Here is a 7,297-nt window from a genome sequence, read left to right on the forward strand (position 1 = left end):
TTTCTGTGATCACTACGTCAGGAGAGAAGAGAAACATGTGAATAAATGAATTTTGCCTGAAAGTGACACATATCATTTCCACTCACATTTCATTGGCCAAAGTAAATTACCTGTCTATGTCTAACTTCAAGGGGCAGGAAAGTACAGTTTCATCATATCCCTGGAAGAAGAACTAGAATATTTAAAACAGCTCTAATGGCTACATGCCTTTTGGTCACCAAATGTTTGATTTGCTCTATTTCTCAGATGCAAAATATATCCACCCACTCCCTAAGGGAGAAAGCCCCAAAGTCCTAGGCAAGCACAGCATCAAGGTCATAATCTGTGACATCTGGGTGAGGTATGGTAGTTTCTAATCATGATCTGCTTCTCTAGATTCTACTTACATTCGTGAAATAAAAAAGACAAATTTTCTGCCTTCTCTCACCTGATACATAAGGGCTGATAAATAAACAGGATAATTGTAATATTCTCCTTGGGGAAAATGGAAAACACACAGCAAATACATGTCTATAGAATTCTGAAATCCTGTTGGGAACAACTTTTGAGGGCCCCCTACCTGTGTTTGAGGAGTATTACCTGATTAATTCTGATTTTGAGATGCTCCTTTTACTCATTGGTCTCTGTAGCCCCTGGATCTGCCTTCTGAAAGTTTTGTCCTTTTTCATTTTCCTCTTTGGCTGAATCTAAAGTGGACATTGGGAAATATACCTACTTTCAGGACTGAGCAAATTTCTCATATATAACCAATTTGGACTAAGCTTTTCCTCAGGGTGCTAAAATACTCCACATTGTAGTACCCCCAACTCCCACTACACATGTATAACCAACCAGTTAGGTCCCATACACATTCTCTTGCAATTAATTGGTTCATATGTCCCCTGCAAGAGACTTTGATATGAGCACAGTGTAGTGATAAGTGCACTAGAATATTTCTTGGATATATGATCTTAAACAGGTTACTTGACTTCTCTGTCTGAATTTTCCCATCTATGAAATTCTAGTTTTAGATTAACAGGATGAAAGGACCAATAAACAAAACCTTTATGTACCATATCAATGTTAGCTAAGTTCTTTCACATTTTTCCCTCTTTTAATCCATACACAGTCTTAGAGGGTTATTAGTATTTGTTTTTATACGAGGAAACTGGAACTCAAACAAACTAGATGACTTGCCCATGTAAGAAATTACAGGCCAGGCGTGGTGGCTCATGCCTGTAATCCCAGCACTTTGGGAGGCCGAGGTGGGTGGAACACGAGGTCAGGAGATCAAGACCATCCTGGCCAACACGGTGAAACCCCGTCTCTACTAAAAATACAAAAAATTAGCTGGGCCTGGTGGCGGGCGCCTGTAGTCCCAGCTACTCGGGAGGCGGAGGCAGGAGAATGACCTGAACCCGGGAGGCAGAGCTTGCAGTGAGCCGAGATCGCACCACTGCCCTCCAGCCTGGGCGATAGAGTGAGACTCCGTCCCCCACCCCACAAAAAAAAAAAAACAATTATATGGCTTGCCCATATAATAAGTGATACGATAAAGCTAATAAATGATAGAGTCAAGATTCCCAACTCGATATCTTGTGTACATTCTACTCCCTCACAGCTGCTCCTTGTTTTGAGGTAAATGTTACTAAATTCTATAGAAAATACATAATGAATATTTGGCTTTTTATCATGAGTCAAAATGTCACAGAGTGATCATAATCATTGACAAGAATTTTGCCACCTGATTTACACATGTCTCCATTACAAAAAACTGATAGACCCTGAAATAAGGCTATTGCTTTCTTAAGGATGCAGCAAGTCAGAGGATACAGAATTTTTTAAAATGTGCTACTTCTATCATTCTGATCAAATGTAGTCAAGCAAACTTACTTTAAAAAGAATGAATATATACTACCTTCAGTGGAAATGTGGGCAAGACTAGCTCTGAGTTGTTAAATGTTTAGGAAAAATCAATGACATTCTGAATTCTAGTTCATTGACGCAGAATCTGACTTAAAGCCAAAGTAGAATGTTTGGGACAAATTAGGAAGAAAAATATTTTTCACTTGAGGTTCTTGTTACAACTGAGATTATCTCTTTCTCATTAAGCAAAACTAATTTAAAAAATCTTTTGGTTCAATATTTAATCTTCTATCTCAGATTTTACTGTTTTAATAGGAAATGCAATGAGAATTACCTGGTCTCTGACCTATGTCAGTGCATAGGAAACATTTCTGCAGGGGAGATTCTCAAAGAAGGGGTAGAATATTTTGCACCTTGATTACTAATTTTCCAGGCAGCGAGTGTGTAGACAAATTTTATTTTCCCTGTTGTATATGTGTCTGGGATTTCACTAATGGACATTAGTATTTTTTTGCACTGTTTTAAAAAAGTCAGTTACTTAAAGCAAATTGAAAACATTTTTTAAGGCCATGCATGACTAAGATGTTGGATTTTTAAAAACAATCTATCAGAATTTAAGAACTTTTGCCTGTGAGATTCTATAGACAAAAACAATTTTATAAAATTAGAAAAAAATATTTAAGCATTATGGAGGTTTGGGTACATACAGAAATTTGCTCACTAACATCAACTTTTGTTGTTGTTATTTTAGTTATTCATGTCTTGAAGATTTTTTCTTCCTGTTTCATTTTCCCAATTGTAGCAGAAGCTGCCAGATGTGCATTTAAATATTTCCCTCCTCCTTCCACTGTAATAAAAGGCACATGACTAACCAACTATACAACATATCCTTGCTTCTCCTGCTATTAGATGTAGCCATGTGAGTAAGTATACTCCAATGGAATGCAAACAGGATTTGTCCTTAAAAACCTCCCACACGTGCTCCTCTAAGATGATAGCCCACCTCCAAGATGGCTCTCAGTGATTCTTGGCTCATGGTATTTATGTCCCTGTGTAATTCCCTCCTCCACTGAATATAGCAGACCTGTGTAACGAACAAGATAGTGCAGAAATAATGGAATGTGATTTCCAAGCCAAGGTCATAAAGGACGTTTAGGCTTTCATCTTGGTCTCTTAGATTACTTTCCTGAGGGAAGTCAGCTGCTATGTCATGAGGACGTTCCAACAGCCCTTATAAAGAGGCCTGAGTGTCAAGAAACCAAAGCCAGCTGCCTATAGCCAGGACTAAGGAAGCCACATTGGAAGCAGATACTTTAGCCCTAGTCAAGCCCTCTTATGACTTTACCACAAAACACACCTGATGGCAAATTCATGAATGACCTTGAGCCAGAACCATTCAGCTAAGCCACTTCCAAATTTCGGACCCAAAATTACAATGAGATAATAAATATTAATTGTTATTTTAAGCTGCTAAGTTTGTTATGCAGCAGCAGATAATTAATACACCCAGCCAGCTGGATGGCAATACTCATGAGAGTCTTAGAAATCACGTCTTAAAGATTGCAGAGCTGCAGTCAGCTCAGGTGCATGAATGATTGTGTAAAGGAGGGCCCTTTCCTCTAGTTTCTCCACTCCCCACATTAACCTGGACTGTTGAGAGAGAAGTAAACTTTAGAACCATTACATGTTTGGGGTCTAAAATTTATAACAATATAGCCAGCCCTAACAAATATACCAACTTTGTATTCTATTTCTTCCTTATATCAAGTCTTATTCATCTGTGAGGGTATTATTCCCCTGAACAAGGATTATTATTGGCATAGTTCTTCAAACAGTATCAAAAATATATTGGCTACAAGGTATTATATTATATATTCAAAGCACTTCCCCCACCCGCAAATTCTATTTTATTTGCCTAGGACTCTATGTTTACTATCAGAGTTATGGTTGATACTATGGTGCCTTGCCCAGATCCTGTTCACTTGGTTAAAGCTTCTATCCCCGAGGTCTTGTGAGTGGTGGCTGGTCATAGCTTACAGCTAGTCCTCTTCTCCAGAGAATTGCCATCAACTGATGGGAGCCAACTCACTAGGGAAGTTATGCTCCCTCCATAGATGACCCACAACCGTGGCCAACTGACATGATGGCATAGAAGTCCAGCCGTTGCCACCAGGGATGACAACTCTGCTGCCCTGTTTGTATCTCAGATCCCTCCCTTCTGAGGACTGGGCCAGGACTAGACTTTACCTAAGACCAGATCCTTGCTTGGCAGCTCTTTTCCCTTCCCTATCATGCTCCTCTCCCTCACTTACAGGTTGTTCTCAAGGAGTCCCTCAATAAACCACATCCACCCAAATCTCTGTCTCAGATTCTGCTTCCAGGGAATTTTATCTAAGGCTACCTACTTCCATAATACTGAACACAAGAGGTGAGATCCTCTTCTCAGGTACTTACATTACTTGTATGGTTTGGATCTGTGTCCCAACCCAAATCTCATGTCGAATTGTAATTTCTAATGTTGGAGGTGGGGTCTGGTGGGAGGTGATTGGATCATGGGGGTAGTTTCTCATGGTTTAATGCCATCCCCCTTGGTGTTATCATAGCGAGAGTGAGATATTGCAAGATCTGCTTATTTAAAAGTATGTAGCACCTCCCACCTCTCACTCTTCCACCTGCTATGGCCATGTGAAGTGCTAGTTCCCCCTTTGCCTTCTGCCATGATTGTAAATTTCCTGAGGCCTCCCTGGAAGCCCCTATGCTTCCTGTACAGCCTGTGAAACCAAGAGCCAATTGAACTTCTTTTCTTTATAAGTTACCCAGTCTCAGGTATTTCGTTTGTTGTTGTTTGAGATGGAGTCTTGTATTGTCGTCCAGGCTGGAGTGCAATGGCATGATCTTGGCTCACTGCAACCTCTGCCTCCTGGGTTCAAGCGATTCTTCCACCTCAGCCTCCCGAGTAACTGGGATTACAGGCACCTGCCATCATGCACGGCTAGTTGTAATTTTGTAAAGAGGGGGTTTCATCATGTTGGCCAGGCTGGTCTTGCACTACTGACCTCAATGATCCGCCCGCCTCAGCCTCCTAAAATGTTGGGATTACAGGCATGAGCCACTGCGCCCAGCCCCTAGTCTCAGGTATTTCTTCATAGCAGTGCAAGAACGGACTAACACAATATTAATATATTTTATGCATGATAGGAAGAATATATATTCAGTTTAAAACTTTGAAAAAGACTTAAAAACAGAAAAACAATAAAGAATATTCAGAAATCCAAAAGTTGGCCGGGTGCGAGGGCTCATACTTGTAATCCTGGCACTTTGGGAGGCTGAAGTGGATAGATCACTTGAGATCAGGAGTTCGAGACCAGCCTGACCAACATGGTGAAACCCAATCTCTACTTAAAAATTACAAAAATTGGCCGGGCGCGGTGGCTCAAGCCTGTAATCCCAGCACTTTAGGAGGCCGAGACAGGCGGATCACGAGGTCAGGAGATCGAGACCAGCCTGGCTAACACGGTGAAACCCTGTTTCTACTAAAAAGAAATACAAAAAACTAGCTGGGTGAGGTAGCGGGCGTCTGTAGTCCCAGCTACTCGGGAGGCTGAGGCAGGAGAATGGCATAAACCCGGGAGGCGGAGCTTGCAGTGAGCTGAGATCCGGCCACTGCACTCCGCCTGGGCCACAGAGCCAGACTCCGTCTCAAAAAAAAAAAAAAAAAAATTACAAAAATTAGCGGGCTGGTGGTGGGCACCTGTAATCTCAGCTACTCAGAAGACTGAGACAGGAGAGTCGCTTGAACCTGGGAGGCAGAGGTTGCAGTGAGCTGAGATCGCACCACTGCACTCCAACCTGGGTGGCTGGCTGAGTGAGAGTTTGTGTCAAAAAAAAAAAAAGCAAAAAAACCAAAAAGCAAGAAAGAAATCCAAAAGTTGACTATCTGAAGTTATCAACAAAATTGATAAATCCTAAAATGGATTAAGAATATAACATAAGGATACATTCGTTAGCTTACTTCTTTCTGCCTGTGGTCGCCACCAAGGAAGAATTGCTAAAGTCTCTCTTCCCACCGCCACCGTCATGTCTAAATCAGTCTCCTAAAGAGCCTGAGCAGCTCTTCACTGGAGTGTTGAGCTTTCATATGATTGATGAGAGGCTGAGGAACCCTTTTGAGCAATGGGGAACGCTCACAGGCTGTGTGGTCATGAGAGATCCCAACACCAAGAGCTCCAGGGACTTTGGGTTTGTCACCTGTGCCACTGTGGAGGAGGTGGATGCAGCCATGAATACAAGGCCACACAAGGTGGATGGGAGAGCTGTGGAACCAAAGAGGGCTGTCTCAAGAGAAGGTTCTCAAAGACCAGGTGCCCACCTAACTGTGAAAAAGGTATTTGTTGCTGGCATTGAAGAAGACATTGAAGAACATTACCTGAGAGATTATTTTGAACAGTATGGAAAAATTGAAGTGATTGAAGTTATGACTGATTGAGGCAGTGGCAAAAAAAGGAGCTTTGCCTTTATAACCTTTGATGACCATGACTCCATGGATAAAATTGTCATTCAGAAATACCATTGTGTGAATGGCCACAACTGTGAAGTTAGCCTGCCAAAAACAAGAGGTGGATAGTGCTTCACCCAACCAAAGAGGATGAAGTGGTTCTGGAAACTTTGGTGGTGGTTGTGGAGGTGGCTTCAGTGGAAATGACAACTTTGATTGTGGAGGAAACTTCAATGCTGTGGTCATGGTGGATATGGTGGCAGTGGGGATGGCTATAATGGATTTGGTGACTGAAGCAATTTTGAAGATGGTGGAAGCTACAATGATTTTGGCAATTACAACAATTAGTCTTTAAATTCTGGACCCATGAAGGGAAGAACTTTGGAAGCAGAAGCACTGGCCCCTATTGTGGCGGAGGCCAATACTTTGCCAAACCACAAAACCAAGGTGGCTATGTCAATTTCAGTAGCAGCAGTAGCTATGATGGTGGGAGAAGAATTTAGTTACTACCAGGAAACAAAGCTGAGCAGGAGAAGAAAGCCAGAGAAGGGACACAGAAGCTACAGATTACAACAGGTTTGTGAACTCAACCAAGCACAGTGCTGGCAGGGCCTAGCTGCTACAAAAAAAAAGAAGCGTTTTAGATAAATACTCGTGTATGGGCAAAAAACTTGAGGACTGTATTTGTGACTAATTGTATAACAAGTTATTTTAGTTTTTATTCTGTGGAAAGTGTACAGCATTCCAACAATGGGTTTTAATGTAGATTTTTTTTTTGCACCCATGCTGTTGATTGCTAAATGTAATAGTCTGATCATGATGCAGAATAAATGTGTCTTTAAAAAAAAAAATAGAACATAAATCACCAGTATCAGAAATAAAAGAGAGATTATCACTATAAATTCTACAGGCATGAAAAGGATAATAAGATACCATTATTAATATTTTATGCTAAAA

At 41.2% G+C, this 7,297-nt stretch overlaps 1 pseudogene; it reads left to right on the top strand.

The window, feature by feature from the left end:
• LOC105513807 overlaps positions 1–6,843 on the top strand; it is a 93,264-nt pseudogene extending 86,421 nt beyond the window's left edge.
• Positions 6,844–7,297: the final 454 nt, after the last annotated feature.

This window comes from Colobus angolensis, unplaced genomic scaffold (assembly GCF_000951035.1).
Source record: "Colobus angolensis palliatus isolate OR3802 unplaced genomic scaffold, Cang.pa_1.0 Scaffold105, whole genome shotgun sequence".
Classification (NCBI taxonomy): domain Eukaryota; kingdom Metazoa; phylum Chordata; class Mammalia; order Primates; family Cercopithecidae; genus Colobus; species Colobus angolensis.